This window comes from Haliotis rubra, unplaced genomic scaffold (assembly GCF_003918875.1).
Source record: "Haliotis rubra isolate DU_JTF1 unplaced genomic scaffold, ASM391887v1 Scf35, whole genome shotgun sequence".
Lineage (NCBI taxonomy): Eukaryota > Metazoa > Mollusca > Gastropoda > Lepetellida > Haliotidae > Haliotis > Haliotis rubra.
In genome coordinates, this window is record NW_025767024.1 from 1878852 (window position 1) to 1896757 (window position 17906).

The 17906-nt window shown below is 37.1% G+C and overlaps 1 protein-coding gene across 1 annotated transcript in view; it reads right to left on the reverse strand.

Moving 5' to 3' along the window:
* The window catches only part of LOC124284997 (homeobox protein Hox-B4-like), a 43763-nt gene extending 30481 nt beyond the window's left edge, over nucleotides 1–13282 (reverse strand). Inside the window, exon 1 of the mRNA XM_046721137.1 lies at nucleotides 13147–13282. The gene's annotated coding sequence lies outside the window, so the exon portion shown is untranslated. The remainder of the gene's footprint in view (nucleotides 1–13146) is intronic.
* Nucleotides 13283–17906: the final 4624 nt, after the last annotated feature.

A 17906-nucleotide genomic window follows, 5' to 3' on the forward strand; every position in this document is an offset into this window, starting at 1 on the left:
CTTCAGTTTGCTACGACTGCACCCCCCTGATACAGAACCATGATAACAATGCAAAACCATTTTTCGACATGTTTTATTCGGCTTTGCCATCTCAAATATTTCTTAAATGGTTTTCTAACATCTATTGTTAAACTGTGTGATGGCATTTTCCATTCCCATATGGTGCTAATGTCTCACAGGGTGTCCTTCAACTTTGGCAAACGGTCTTCAAAATAAAGGGAATTATCGATGTGTATATTTCAAATATAAATTTGGCGAAATGACTGAATATACCGAAATATCATTTTTGTTTTTTGCGATATGAAGCACATTGGTCATGCATATATCCTTTCTTAGCACAAGGTAAAATGTATATTAAATGTTCTCGCCCAAAAGTTATTTCAAGTCAGTTTTAATAAAGTAAAATCGGTGATATGAAATATACATTATGATAATATACAGCTGTTGTTGATAATAAAACAGTTATTTACCACATGTAATTCATTGTTATATACAAACTGTTTTTCTGGAATATTTTATCGTTTAAATTTTAACCTCATGGCATATATACTAAAGCAAGGCAATAGGATTTGAGTGGCAGAATTCGAGTGTTACTGTTTGTTATTTTGTAGATTGTAAACACAATATGTGCCTCATATGGTTTATACGTTTGCCAATGTAAATATATACATGTTTAGTCGTTTGATGTTTTGGTTTTGATAAATTATAATCAGTATCTAATTCATTTTTGAGGAAGTTGCTTTTTGCATTATTCATTTAAAATGATCAACCATCAAAACTGTTTGGAAGTACTTCTCAAACTAAAGAGTGCTATTTAGGTTTACTTATCATTATTAATATAATAAAATGTCAATCCCACAACAATTTCGAATAAGAAAATATTACATATGTGGTAATCGTATCATTAAGTATAACTGTGAACACATCCGCTATTGAAATACAATATCATAAAATAACGGAGATAAACAGTACGTTTTAATATAAACAAAAATGTCTTGCACGCATCTTGGTATATATTTCTACATGAATTTGAATTCCTTTTGTTAAGGTAACATCTTTTTGTACAGACTTGAATGCAAGCACATGCAAACCTAAAAATCGGATTTCAATTTCAGTTTAAAATCAATTCTAGTTGCAACTGCATTTTGCATATATTTGTATGTGTGTGTGTCTACATTCCACAGAGGATTGCAATCGAAAAAGTGAGCACAACTTATATTGGTTTTACCTTTTTATACGTCACAAAACTCATTATTTACCGCAAGCAATAAACGACATATTGATGCTTCTTTAATTTAATTATTTAGAACAGGTGATGACAATCGTCTATGTAATTTATGAGGTTACAGATGAACGGATTGTATCTGTGAAAAAACACGACACATTGGTACTATATTATCTTGATCGATATGTGATTTATCTAAAACGAATGGTCCAATATGTGATAACTGACACTACGCTTATGAAATAGACATGCTATTTACAGGAAACGTACTTACTTCTTTCTCGCAGCTGTGAAATCGACAAGCAAGACAAATACGTGTTGCTGAACTTGCCGAGTAAGAAATAGACTCTCTCTTCTTTCAAAACGAGGCCCAAAGGAAGTCATATATAAACTGGTGTTGTGGGAGATTGGAAAAACAATAAATATTGTCATTTTGAAAAAGAAACGTGTACACAGCAAGACAAGGGATATTTTTACGTGTTGAAAAAACACGCTGCACAGTTAAATACATTTGCTTCTCAAGTACTTACTTTGATAATATTGTTTTCATGATGTAACCTAACTTCTGTACGTATCTTGCGACTTATAGTTTAATGTATGATATATTTTGTTGCCAACAATTGTAATTTTGTTTATCTATATCTTGTTTTTGTAATGACGGATGCACAGAAAACATTTTGAACAGTCACATCTTACATTCAGTCTGTTGCCACACCATTGAATGTGTATATGCGATATAAAGATAATTAATTTCGACAACACCTTCGTTTATCCGAGAACCGTTATGCGGAATCATCGAGAAAGGTAATAAATCTAATACTTTGTAGTTGATTAGAAACGATCTTACATTACAGACTCATAATTAGGGCTTCCGGAATGCGGGCGAAATTGACAGAAACATGTGATGACTCTCTCTCTCTAATATACCACATGATAACTTCATACGGCGGAACATCTTAAATGTTACTAATAATAAACCTAGCATAAAATATGAATATTGTTCAAACGACACCGAGGGATGATATTTGAATGGGTCTAAATGTTAATGTGTTTAAACGCGACAAAATTACTAAAACCACAGAATATTATCATGTTAATAACAGAAACCAATAATCATGCTTTCCGGTCGCGGCGGGTATAAGAAAAAAATAATCTTAACTCATTATAAATGTCTAAGACGTCATATCCTTTTCAGTCAACTCATCTTAATTTAACTGGTGAAATTGTGTTTTCGTAATAATGGGTCTGAATCGGGCATTGCTTTCAAGGTTTCGCTTCCCAAATGTCGTCTTTGCTTTAGTTATGCTGCAATTCGGTGTTGACGGGATAAAATGTGGTTGTTTCGGCGCGTTTCGGTTTCTGGAAACCAGCATAGGATAACCGTAGTGAGATTTATTGCAAGCGTGTTAAATTGATAGGACATTTCTATTACCTCAGGGCTCCTGAAACCTAGGAGTATGGAGCCGAGCGGCAAGGGATAGACATATAGGTTACTGTTAGCCTATTTCTTAAGAATGTCGAGATGTCTACCGTAAATCTGCCAAAAGGAGGATTCCTGTAATTCTGGGGACGCTTATTCAACCAGTCGAGTGTCGTTAGCACCGGGGCATAAAATGTACAAATGTACATGTCTAGTTGGAGCAAATGTTTAGTTTGATAGAACGAAGGATGAAATACGACAAGGGAGTGACAGAAGAATGTAAAGGAGACGCAGTCTGTCTGCGTATCCATTCTTGACATCCCCTCTCATTCATCCCCCTCCCCGCTCCCCCTCCCGATCTCGGACAAGAAGAAGATACAATCCCGTCCTGCTTTTTGTCCAGTTGGAGCCCACCTGGGGGTAAAAGATTTACAAGGGCGAGCGCTTCTCTGCTAGATGTCATATCCATGCTGTCTGTTTGTACACATGTTCTCTTTTGACCCGTTACACCGTTGCAGCTAATAGAACCCTTCTACATCTGCAGTGTCAGGCTCTCCCTCTACGGCGTAAGCAACGAGCCGTTACCAAGACATATTTTCGGAATGGAATACTATGATCGTAAAAACAATGAGCACTCAAGCCTCCGCGGTTATTAGTCCGGGTGATATATTAACGAAGCTGTATTACTTATAACTGCCGCGCGGGGGTGAGCTATCATGTTGTTTCTCGCTTTGTACCAGTGTTATTATTTACGTTCGTATTTCCCCTTGTGTATTTTGAAGACTCTTGGGAAAATAAACAGAGATTTGCTATTAGAGCAAAAGTAACGACGAAAGCAGAACTCTCCCCGCCACGCTCTGTGATTTTGTAAAACGAATCCTTTGACTACGAAGGCACATGTTGTATGCAACTGTGGAATGGATCTATGAAGTTTTTTCAAGACTGATTGTTTTTTAATTGCTTTAAACATATACATGTAGGAAAATGTACATGTCACCTAATGGCGGATCGTGGTATGTTGTCAGCCCATCTGTGTTGTAGGCCTACAGTTCTATTTGGTTGATACAAACAATTAATCTGAAGGCACACCTGGCCAAAGGGGCCACGTGCAATGTGCATGAAGATGTATATTTTATGTCTATTTCATTCAGGGTCTGTTGAGTGATTTGAAACGAAAATATCGTTTATGAAAAAGGTTTGTTTTGCCCTTGGGTATGTTTCATTGAATTAATACGTGCATGTTGGGTGATTATGGTTAAGTCCGCTGTGTCATAGGGCATGAAAGATACACGTTACATGTGCATTTCATGTTGATTTACATTTCACTCAGATGTACATTTCATATGACTTTCTAGGTCACCGATAATTATCTGCAGCTGTCATGGTGTATGTGATTTTTATATGTGTTGTCAATCATCCTTGACAGTATCTTGTGGATTTGTGTCAATTCCTTGTACAGGGTTAATACTGACAAAATTAAGATTGCAACAGTTTAAGTCTGTTTTAATGAATTATTTCAACAGTTTTCATCATTGATAAATATCCAATTTTACTAATGTGACAATGGGCAATGAACCAGTTGAGAAGTTGTTTCCACACAAAGGCTTCCTAGAATATCGAAATGTGTTAAGAATTTTCTCCCGAAAAACATGCTTGTTTCATTTGACCCAATAAAACCACCACACCCAACAGCTCGACAAGGCCAACCATACACATGAACATTGGATTTGACCAAAATATTATCAAAACGTTACTGGTCAAATGAAACCGTTGCTAAAATATAACAAACGTCGCTCTATGCAATAAACAAGAAGTTGTCATCCATAAAGTTGTATGTTTCATTTTTACCCAACCTAAAGTCAAAAACACAACTTTGACACCAACATCAATGACACCATGAAATTCATTTTACCACCATTGAACATCGGTGTATATTTCATATATTTAAGAAAACCTACGAAAATATAAATAAGATTTTGTAATTATGTGAACTTTCTACTGGATTTTAATAGAAGATTTGTGAGTGTATGTATCCATTCGTTTGTTTCATTGTCGTGTAATTCAAGAACACCAGCTTGTGTACTGAAATGCGTGATCTTTGCTCATTTTCACGCACTTGCCCCGTCATATCAATAACTAATCTCATTAATGAATACGTTTATGCCTATTTAAGGAACATTTGTCAATAAAATCTTACCCTTCTCTGATATTTGTACTAAAGCACTGGGGCGTGAATGAGAACCACCTTCACGTTACGGCTAACCGGCACAACCCAACACAGCGCATTATAGACTCGTAGGCAAGAACAAAACCGAATCTCGCCTGGGACCTTCGAACAGTCCTATTGAGAATTTAAGCATTGTTTATCACGTTAGAACCGGGAAATGTATTACACGTTTGGGACCACTTGGTCTATTGGTTTCATTCATGGCATGTCGCTATGAAAAATGGCGATATGCGGGAGGCCGCTCATGCCGACCGATTTTTGTCTTAAACCCCATAATAAAATTTAAGAAATCGGATTGATCTAATGAGTGTCTGGACATTGGAGAAACGGGACAGTGGTCATCATTTGACACTGACCACTCTCCCAGCTGGTATCTACAATTGTAAAGTTCCCATTCTTTCTTTATTCATGGTGGTTTTCAGACGCACAAATAAGCCAGCTTAATAACTCTCAATTCTTTAGATTGTCTGATTTAAGTAGGGCTGCAGAGTTGCAATTAGTCTGATGCTAATAAAAGAACAACTATTTCCAATTCAAATGAAGGCTATTTCGCCATTGTTACAAGGGTCAAAGTCGATGTGAAATCAAGTTAGATTTTAACGGATAAAAAGGGCAACTTCCCCCAGCGTCTGGTGTGCGTTTCGTCGAGTGTACGTGTCAATTGTAGTATATCATGAGAAAGAACAACGGATATCTACCCTGATTGATAAATCATATAGATATTTATGTATATTATACTCATTAATATTTATTAGTGAATATATCATCTTTTGTATTGAGGCACTGGTAATGTTTATGTGATCAAATTATCAAAAATACAAAATTTAAGCCCTCCAAGTAGGTACGAGACTGATGAAAAAAAACGTTTGTAGAGTGTGTGTGTGTGTGTGTGTGTGTGTGTGTGAGAGAGTGTGAGAGAGAGAGAGAGAGTGAGAGAAGGGTAATGGCAGTGTCTACGTAAGGTATCAAATACCAAATATATATATATATATATATATAATATACATGTATATATATATATATTCTAAATATATTCCAAATACCAAATACAACACATGTATTCTATTTTGAGATTGCCTATCACCCATTCTCAGAATGAATACGAAAAATGCACATATATTCATATGTGCCAATGTAAACAACAAACACATCAATGAAAAAACCAATTGGTCATCAACAACATCCTTTACATCACGAGCATCCCATTATCATATATTAAACAAAATTATTATGTACATTTCAACAACTAGTTTTTGACATGACCATCAACACTTGTTAACGTGACATTGTGACGTAAACACTGCCATCACCATGCTGACGAAATAGACAACCCCAGCTACCAAGAAGGATGACTTACCCCTCAAATATCGTCTTCATCAATGCCACCTAATCTTGCTGTTATAATTGATACCCCAGACTGTCGCAGGTTCTCATTTCAGTGGTCCTCGTGTGTGTTATCAGCCCATCTCTCACCGAATCCATGTCACATCTACTTGCAATATTAGAACTACTTGAAGCAATTTGCTGACTATCGCTGGCTTGTAAATCAATTCCGACTATCGCCTTTTCACAATACAAGCCTAATCGACTCATATGACACATTGTACCCTCTTTGCTAAATTCGTCTGACCGCCTCTCTACTTACAACCCAGGGGCACAAACTCGTGCCATATTCAAAACACAAGGCTCCCGTTCTTCCCGCGTAATCTTCACACGTTGTAAACCGATCATTGTCTATATGAAATGGACACATGTTAATTTCAATTAGTGGTTGTCTTTGTGTCATTAATTGCAAATTAGTGATGACATTTCATGTGATTGTTTTATGTGTATAATCCGGATTGTTGTGTACGTGGGGTGCTTATTGCCTATTGTTGCGAGTTAATCATGTATTTCTGGGTTCGTTGATTGCATGTTCATTAGGTCTATAGCATGTAGATTTCACTACAGATGATTTATGGCTATGTGGCAGTTTATTTGCTATAGAATCCCGGCTACCCATGAGTGTGCGGCGTATTGTAGGTGTTACCGAGGTTGTAAAACCACCCATCTATGAAATTGACACTAATAAATAACTAACGCGATAGACTGTGCGATGACTCGGTTTTCGAGGCGTTTATAAAGTTGAAATAGCATGCTAACAGGCTATAAAATACACATGCCATGTGAAGAAGCAATTTGTTCGCTTTAATTGTTAAAATATGGTTCTTTCTGGAAAATAAAATGTCTCGAAAACTGTGGAAAAAGAAATGCTATGCCACATGTGGAGATACAGACCACTGGAAACCATCTCATTTTACCTTCCTTTTTAACATAGGGTAACAAATTAAGAATAAAATATTTTTTTCAGCATTTATAACCATCCTTAAATTGCATTGCCCGATGACCCTGCAAATGAAGCCTTCACGTCCTCGTTGTAACAAGCTTTTTGTGTAGCATGAAACAAAACGTATTTCTCTGTAAGGATAATCTGGTTACCTCTTAATCCATTATCTGACCGTGTCAGAAAGTAATGAAATAAATGCTGTTCATTTATAATAAGAATAGTGAGGTTTTTCGCCGAATTTGTAAGCATGCCATGGGTGTAATTTCGTTTTTCTGCCATTTCGTTACCATTCCAACAATTATATGCACCCGTGCAGGTTTCAGTATATTTGCTCTATCATATACAACGGTAAAGTTGTTTATAGCTTGCGCAAGGATACACATGCGAATATGTAGCTGTACATGGAAACGTGATCTGATTATTCGGTTACAATATTCAGGATGGGTCAAACCACAAAATAATTCCCCGGAAATTCTACCCATTACAGTAGTAAATAGTTCCCCGTCATCAGCAACTTCAAAGATGTGTATCATATTTATAAATGTTAAGGGTTACATCAAAGTTGTAACAGCACTGCGGGGGGGCTTTTGATTGCTTTAAATCGCTGCACCCATTGAACATGTATATTGAAAATTCAGGCGTCAAAATATAGTTTACATTGCGATCCACAGCCCACCGGTACTTAAAAATGACAAATATTTTATTTAAATCATCATAATAATTATGGTAATCGGTTCAACGATTTAACATTACAATTTTAACACCCAGTCTGCCCTTACAACAAGCACGATATCAACAAATTGTATTTAGCTGGACTAATAAAATCCACGTCAGCTGCATCTTATCGTCAGTTGAGAATCAAATCCAGAAATGTCAATTATTGAATTAAATTTGAGAATCTCAGTCTAATTTCCAGCTACGGCATCCGCCAGTGGCATTTCACGGGACGCACGAAGTGACGTGTTTTTATGGAAGGTCAAATGGATTTCGCCGCTCGTTAGCACGGGAGTGAAATTTACGCGAGGAGAGGGACATAAAAGCATGCATTGACCACTTCAATAGTCCAAGGCTGTCTTTGACTCCCAGTGTTAGTGTAGCTCTCAGTAGCCACTGAAGACTTTGAGAGTGCTGGAGAAGAGGCTCTCTCGCAGGATTAAGGCGAGCTTTTATAGGCTTAATATTAAAGGATTCTCTCTTTGGGATGGATTAAATCAAGATAAAAACTAACACCGCTCAGGAGAAACGAATAACACCCGCCTACTACTCAGGAGACACGTGGTCGTGAAAGTATTGTATTTGACGGAAATGTACAATGCAGTACTCTCAAGACCAGTTCATGTTACGCGTTGTTTATTTTATTTTAAAGAACTGAATATTAGTGTCACGTAAGCGTGTTGGTTTCACAGCTGTAGTCTGTGGTGTGTTGATTAATGCATAACTCTGTCAATAAGCTGTTTATTACAAGAAATATGAACCTGTATCACATCACCTATTCGTATATATGTTTTTTTCGATGTGGTTTTGAAAATACAGGCACGGGATCAACGATACACCATATACATGCCCAACCACTAGGATTCCTTATCAATGTTTGTTTCTAAAAATAACAACGCTCAGACAAAAGATACTCTGCAAACATTTGTTTTACATAAAACTAAAGCTAAACAGGCACATACTCGTGCGCAACATACATTACACAAACATGCGTTTTTATTCCTGTCCGACCGTTAAGTAAGTATTGTCGACATCGATAAACAATGCAATACATAGTGCCCACCCCCGCCGCTTATACGGAGGGGTGAGCTACTAGTTGTCTGTCACCCAAGTACAAAGATAAATGCGCTTCCTTAAGAGAAGCATTAACCTCCATTACAAAGGCAAATCAATCAAATCCAGTCATAATTTCACACTCGAGTAATGCAAGAATACCCAATAGACAAATAGCTTCGATAGAAGAAAGTAGATAAAGGTTTAGAAGAAAAACAAACAACTATTCTTTTTCTGCCATATCGGGTGCCTGATATATTCTTTCGGGGGTAATTTGTTTTGTTGTGATGAATCGTCTATCTTATAGTTTCAACTCTTGCAGGCTTTCCACGTGCGCTTATTTCAGTTCCCATAGCTTCCCATTGCCGGTGAAATAACACACTTTAAGGTGTATGTAAATAATCATGAAAAGCGTAATTTATTATCTTATTTACTGGCTCATAATTCCAGTGTTTAAGACCATTTTGACAGTTTTTTTGTACGATTTATCACAGATTGTTGAGAATTGGGAATGAAAAGAAGACGAGTGGTTCTGGTTGTCAAAAAGATGTACACAAAAGTAAACATATAGCATGTTTTTGTTGTGTATTTTATGGTATGTTGGATTTCACGGGAAACATTTTGAAATGTGTTTATGTTTAATAAAGCGAAATGAAATTTATCATATTTCGTGATCGTAGTGTTTCAACTTGCCCCGAGTACTTTTACTCCAACCCGTATCCAAATCCATATGTATGTTTACAATGAATAGCCTTTATTAAAGGCCGAAACAAACAGAATCTGAATTAGGTATCCTTTTCGTTCAACATTCACCACTCTCCCCTGCTGTGTACTTGTTTTACAGGTATATACGTGTATAGGTTTGTACTTATTTTACAGGTATATACGTGTATAGGGAACAATACTATCAATATCCTTTTCAGTGTTATCAAGAACGATAAGTAATATGACACCGTATCGGAAGATATTACTTATAACGATATATCAATAAATGGTACAATACATCGGCACAAGTTCAGTCTGGTATATTTTTACAAACGTACCAGCGAATAACAGTATACTCACTATCCCTCCAGACATAACATACTTTTTGAAGTCTTGGTCAATAACGTGAATTGTATCTCAACATTTGTAGTTTTGTTCATGAAATTTTAGATAAGTAGATGATTGAACTCCGCTGAAAAACAACAGCATTTGGACATGTTTCCCTTTCAATAATCGATTTTCTCATTCCTATTTTCCAACATATGTAGAATTATATTTCAGTGATCAATCCCACGCGGTGAAGTGCTACTATCTAATAATCCAATCATAAACTATATTCACATGTAAATCCTGCCTTTGACCGTCTGATCCATAGTACCATTCGATGACTGTGTGAATATTTGATTGAAACGTCCGTGGTTCCTTCTGCATATGGCAAAACATTCCCGACATGGCGGTCAAAGTGCGGCGGCAGATATTTCTTTTACCAATGATCCAAATGCCCTGCAGTTAATTCGGGAACTGATTAAGCAATTGCAAACGCCGGAATTAAAACCCGAAAAAGAAAATAATTTATAGCCTGGCGCGCATGCTGCCCGCTGATAGGGACTAACGAAGGAAATCTCCCCCCGAATATTTACGATAGAGACACGACTTCCCCCGATTTTCGTTGATTTAAGGAAAATTGACGTTCATAAATTCTGCTAGGGACATAAAACTGTCAAGGAATACGGTCGGATACATGATTGTCTCTATAAAATAAACATTAGAGCTGTTCTTTCATTGGCGAACGAGCAACTATTGTGAGTTGTTCCTATTTCGGAGTCGGGAAAAGAGAGAATATTCTTTTTATTATGTTTTGACACCAAGTTATCGATATTGCCTCTGAGAGGAAGAAATTTGATATATTTTTCCAGTGAGCATCCATTCTCGTGATATTGGATGAATTATTTGAAGAGGATATTGAAATCGATGGGATGTCAGTGAAATCGACATAAAAATCTTCTAAAACAATGCTTTTAATCATGTGTTTTACGGAGTCAAATTGACTGGCCTCTTAACGATGTTGCCGGCATAATATGCCAGTACAATTGGACATAAATATCTCAGAGATTAAGTGATGTTAAATTTAATTGGTATCTTGATTACAAGACAAGTTACGGCAGAATTGTCACGTTTGATTATGCTTGCACTGAAATTAACAACGGTACAAGAAATCGTTTGATAACTGGAGCATGGTGAAAATGACGTAAACAAGTTGTATTAAACGCATGTCTAAGCAATGCACATGAATCGTTACAACCAACGCAATAAATTATTATAACTCTTTGTTCAAGAATTACCATCAAAAACAGGTCATTGAATCGGATTGACTATACAACATTGTTTACCGATACGGTCGTATTATTAATTCATAGATGCTTTCAAACCCTACCATATTTGAACAAGCAATATACATGTGTAGCTCTGTGTCGATTTCAAGTTTGAGTGACGGCTAGTTCATTCATTACTTTCAACTATTCAAGTGCATTACAATAGTAAAAGCAATAAGGCAAGGTCGGTGAAAAGACTGCATATTTGTAGGATAATTCGAAAATGTCGGAATAATGCTAGACTTCATGTGATTTCTGAAGTGGACGCATTAACGCTGACGAGACTGGTATGAATAAGGCTCCAATTGCGGCTCTGTCGGAAAGAAATATTCATTTTCCGATTCCATGGTATCTCGCGGACAATCATCCCTGGTGTAATATAGGTCTCTTGTTTCATCGGAATTACAGAATTTACGGGTTCCTGGTAATTCTCTGACGTACTACTTTACCATAACGGTACATACAAGGATGACGTAGACTCAATGGTCGTTTACATCGATTTCCTTGTTCATGTGTGTTTCAAGGTGCGTTGAAATGAACACCTCGAGTCGGTGTGGAGACATATAGATTTCATAGTGGCCTTCCAAAATCTGTGTAATGTACACGGGACGGTATAGGTGAATGCACAAGGGGTAGATGTAGAATTCTACTTCAGTTACTTTCTCATTTCGTAAACACCGACTCAATATGCCGATTTTACTACACTCGTGTTAAAGTTTACATATACTATTCCCGACTCATAAAACCATGTACCAAATACTTACTTTAGCGTAAATACTCACTATAGAATAAGATTCCAACATAAACATCAGGATATTGACAGTTAAATGTTCAGGTTTAACCATTTTCCGTCTTGTGAGAATCCACGTTTACAGGCTAAAACCGCATTGAACATTACAATGAATATAGGTAACATTTCCTTGTCAACAAAAGAGGCAAATATCACTAAATACGAGGAAATCCACATATATCGAAAAATCGAATAAAACGTAACATGAATAATCATCCAATTATCAAATGTACGTCCATTTCAGTGACATAAACAAACATCATAAACCTCGCGAGATCAGCTGATTATCGATATTGACTGAAACATATCGGTATGGACAGTTGTTCTGTATTAAATCTTTTTGAAATATTTTCGTTCATGCTAGCGGTTAAATCAATTCATGAGATGTCAATGTTGTGGGTCAGTGTTAGTAATAGATTGATGGAGACGACGGTACCAACCCCAACACGTTCCCGAAAACCTTGCGACAGATGGGGCAAATCTAAAGAAATACATTTTTCATATCAAGACAAAATTCCTCGAACAATCCATATTCTTTCTGCTATCAGATTAAATCCAATTCTATTTTCATGAAAAACTCCCCTCCTGAGGGTTTATGTGTTTTTAATAGGCCCGAATTAAACAAAGCGACGGGATGGTCATAAACTTAATCTCCCCTCGACAATTTCATTTCAAACCGAGATTCTTCTTCCCCGTGCCCCAGTGTCGTTAGCTTCTTTAACAAGAGCTGCGTCAATTAGTTCTTCCTTTAAACACGTTACATTATTGCAATAATAATTGGCAAATTGCACACGAGAAATAAAACGACGCAGGATGATCGTATGAAAAAATTGTCACCGATATTAACACACCATAAAATCCTTCCCTCTCGTTAAGAACATTTACAATATTTATGAGAACCAAGGCTTGTGACCACTCGCATCGAAAATACCACGGCCATCTCACACCACTGTCCACTTCCACCTCCCGGTCAGTCAGTGGTCAGTAGCAGCGCTAACGGATGTTCACAAAACCATAAAAGATCATTAACTTACCAGTTCAGTAGTAAATCTTCGCCTATCACTGTTCTCAGCGGAATGAAAACTCACTGAGCTATACCCTCTGTTTCAGCCGTAAGGTTAAAAGGCCTCTCGCCCAATCGCGAGCCGACAGTCGCCAGCCGAAGTCGTGTAGCGCCCGAGGTCCTACGAGTGACTCGGCATAACTCGCGCTTCAAAAGTGTTATGTTTGCTCGTCGACCAATCCGAGCGGCAGCCCCACATCTAACATACCTCGGACTCCGTTGCGAAAGCCCGGGTACTGAAGCTGTTTTGTAAGGTTGCGTTTGATACAACTTTGAAATAATATCAAGATCGGTACTCCGCGCTGAATCTCAGATAGACATTATTCTTCTTGGTCAAATGATATCTTTATCAGATATCTTATGCTCACACACGCACACGAATTGATTAATGTGGTTGTCTTGGTATATTTCCCCGTTGTATGATTCATGCGATGTGTAATTAAGGCAAAGTGGACGATTTTTCTTAAAATATTCCTTTAACTATCTCTGTTATCTCTTACGAGGAAAATATTGTTTGGCATAATAAAATTGAAAGATCATTTGCTGTGAACCGGGGTGATTCTTTAAAGAAGTCCTGTGTTAATTAACATGGAACAAATCCCATCAATGATAATGATGTGAGTTTTAAGTATGAGGGGGTTTAAAATTCAATTCAAGAATCTGTTTCATATTTTTGTTTGATTGTTATTGTATTTTTATGCATAATTAATATCTACTAATCGAACTGACATTTGTCTTAGGGTCTGAAGGTGCAGCGAATGCAAGCTATAAAATGTACATAAACCGATATTTGTTAGCATGTACACTGTATTACGCTGTCGTCAGCAGAAAATGACTTAAGGACATCGAAATCCACGTGAAAGATGTAAATGATGATTTTGTCTCACGTTACCGTATGTAGAATGTTGTGATCTTATTTTTAGGACATATAGGACAAAAAGGCTCATGTATCAAATCGCCCACCACAATACAGCACAGTTATACTAACTACCCCAACCAACTCGGCTAATCAGAAAAACGCTCTCCAAATAAGTCAGTGTTTCATCTCTAACGACTTTGAAAACCCTCGACAAAAAATGCACATGCATGTATATAGATTTGACATTTTGCCAGTTGTAACATCGGATGCGGGTGATGTTCAAAACAGCGTATGTGTTGACAACGTTGCAGATGTAACCTGCAAAGTTTGCACAGAGAAAGAGTATGTTGATAGAACGGTTAAACTGAACGGGTTTATATCCTGACAAAAAATCAAATCGAAATACCTGATACCGTATTAAACAAAGTCCTTTGTACTCTCGTTCTTCAAAGTTAATAGCTGTTTTGAAGTTTCCACATTCCCGTAGCACTGGTCATCATTGACACGTGCAAAACGCAGTTACCTTAAATACGAACAGTGTCAATGTAAAATACATGAACAAACACGACATATAATTAATACAACTGCTGACAGATGTGTCCGTGGAGAGATTCTGATTATATGATATGCATAAATCATCAAGTTCTCGAAAATGGAGAGCGTTCCCATCCCCACCGGTGATACCCGACACAGACACACGCAAAGTCAAGTCAAGTGTTCGAACTAACAAACTGAACAAATCAAAATAGAGTACTGTATCGAATATATGTTTTGTCGAGGACAGAAGCAAATTTTGAAATCGACATGTGAAATGAACCGTACTGAGAGTGAATATTGATTGAAATCAACATCAGTGCGAGGAAATGTACATGCGGGCATTGCTATCCCCATGTCGACTTCATGTAGCAGAATCTGTCGTACGATTCTGGGTATGTAAGCTTTGTTTTATGAATCAATATCAAAGAATGACGATACCAGGTGTTTCTGAAAAGGTGAGCGCATTCTGTCCCAACCCGTGGCACACGTCACGCACATATGCAATGACAAATTAATTCTTTATTTAAAACGGAAACATATGGCCCAAGGAAAATCCAGAATTTGTACAGGACATACCCGCTGTCACGGATGAATCACTGATAATGGGATTTGCATAATTAAACATTCTCTGGAACGTGTGCTTTTCTCGAGCTCTCTGCTCACACTTATCGGATAAGTTAAGTATAATATACCTCAAGTGTGTCCCCATAGTCGGATTCGCTCACCAAACCCATGTTTTCTTTAAGTAACTTTACAGTTATAAACTCGTAATTTAGTTATATGTGTACTATCAGGCTGCTTATGTAAGGAGCAGTGTATGTTTCAGTGGGGCGGTGGGGTAGCCTAATGGTTAAAGCGTTGGCTCGTCACGCCGAAGACCCGGGTTCGAATCACCACATGGGTACAATGTGTGAAGCCCATTTGTGGTGTCCCTCGCCGTGATATTGCTGGAACATTGCTAAAAGCGGCGTAAAAACCATACTCACTCCAGTAAGTCACAATTATCCTGCATGTGACCTCAGTGAAGTTAATGCATGATGACGTATTGCTGAAAGTGTTCCATTAATTTCAAGTCAAATTTTTAGGTTATAGTTTGCTTTGAGTGTTAAAAGTAATTGAGACATTAATCTGCAACGCCTGATGTGAGCAATGATATGATATTGTTGTTTATTTCGTATGTTTTGATTAATCTTTGAAGACTTGTCACGTTTCTCTCAAGAAACACATCACGCATTGTGAGTTACGTCATCCCTGGAACGACTTAATCGTATTAAAGTCAACGGATTTAAAGTTTAGGAAACAGTAATGCACCAAGCCATAGCATCCCCGGCTTGAGTGACAGATATATGGTCGTATCTTATGCCTGAGGCCATCGACAAGCTATCGACAAATGAAGGAAACAACGAACACGCGACAAGACATCGACAAGTGAAATAAACAATCTCTCATTTCAGGCAGGTACTGTGACACACGAAGACACTAACACATATCTTGTACATTGCAAGCGTGGGTAACGAGAAAACGACATGTCATGTTCGCTTCCGGATTAGCATAACAAGGGTACGGATATACATACACCCGTAGGCTGGCCGAGTTGATTTGTACTTATTAATTGAAAACTAAACAATGTAAAGTTAATGAACACACGCGTGGATGTCATATTAGCTGATGAGTGAAATTGACAAAAGAGGTACGAATTTGATTGGCATTATCACTTTGTCAGTAATTGACATGAGATATATGTTTCGTATATTTGATTCTGATTTATGTATTTATCTTCTCCCTTCTCGTTATATCACCGAAAAAAGACCGATTTTTTTGCTCTCAAAAACATGATGGTGTTTGTCAGTAAGAATTTATTCATGTGGATTTTAATTATGAGATTATTACAGTGTGATTATTGATATATCGCAGTGTAATGTTTTGTGGTAATTGTGGTAAGATACATTTGATGGAGATGTTTATTCTTTGTAGTCATGGAAACCAAAATTATGTCAAGAACTATTTTTAATTGAAATTTATCATTCAAGTTCCACATTTCTGGCACAAGATTAATTTTATATTATTACCAATACATTTTTAGAATTTGTGTGTTGATCTAAAACCACGAGGGTAGGTACATATATGTACTAAGTATATCAAGTATGAAAGCGCTAATGTGCTCGTGCCTAAAACAAAATTATCATTTCAACAATATTATTACTTATCTGGAACCTTGAACACATCTTATTAGTTCGTGTCAACATACTAGTAACCGATAACTCTAAACGCTAGATCTGTGTACGGAGTCCCAGTTCATTTGTTTTCATTTTTCGTTGTATATGAAATGTTGTGTTTTAACGAAGCTTTCATCAATATTCCAAAAATATGATGACTTTCTGTAATTACTCAATATTGGACCAGGCAGTCCAGTGATTGGCAATATTGGCATCGATCTACGCAAATGGGCCACGGTGATATTCAGAAACCAGTCCGCGGGTGTGACCACCCGATCACTTTAGTCGTCTCTTGCGACAAGCATTTGATAAACATTATGATGCAACAGATATTTGGTAAACCTTATGCTGCAACAAACATTTGATATACATGATGATACAACAAGTATTTGAAAAAATATGATGCAACAAGCATTTGACAAACCTTACGTTACAACAGGCATTTGATAAACAATATGACACAAAAGTGAAAGCACTGTTCATTAACGTTCGTGGTTTTAAAATATTAGAAATAATGTGAAATATATTTCATAATATATATCAAATGTTCCGGAATACTTCAACTTCTACGAAATGGGGAATGGAAACCACTGGTCTACTACATCGCCCTTTTAACCAAAGATCAGGCCCGAGTCGCCCCCTCCCTCCAATACACCGGCCTCTCCCTGCCCCCTTATTTTATGCTAACAACTTGTTTACGTTCTAAAGGTTGTTTGAATATATTCTCACTGAATACTTTTCTACATTGACTTTTCAATCAACTCCAATGTAACCCATGCAAGAGTACATCAAAACATTATATCCCCCCTTGATAAACAGCACATAGATCCACACTTTAACTGGAAACGAGCACTTATTTTCTTGAATTAACAAGTTCTATATAAGAAAGCTATAACGTCTGTATCATTTACAATCCCATTCATGGCACTGTTGTAATTCCCGGTTTTACGATCCCCAACATCCTGTGAGTGAGTGAATGAGTTTAGTTTTACGCCGCACTAAGCAATATTCCAGCTATATGGCCTCGGTTTGTAAATAATCGTTTCTAGCCCAGACAATCTAGTGATCAAAAGCATGAGCATCGATCTGCGCAATTGGGAACCGATGACATGTGTCAAC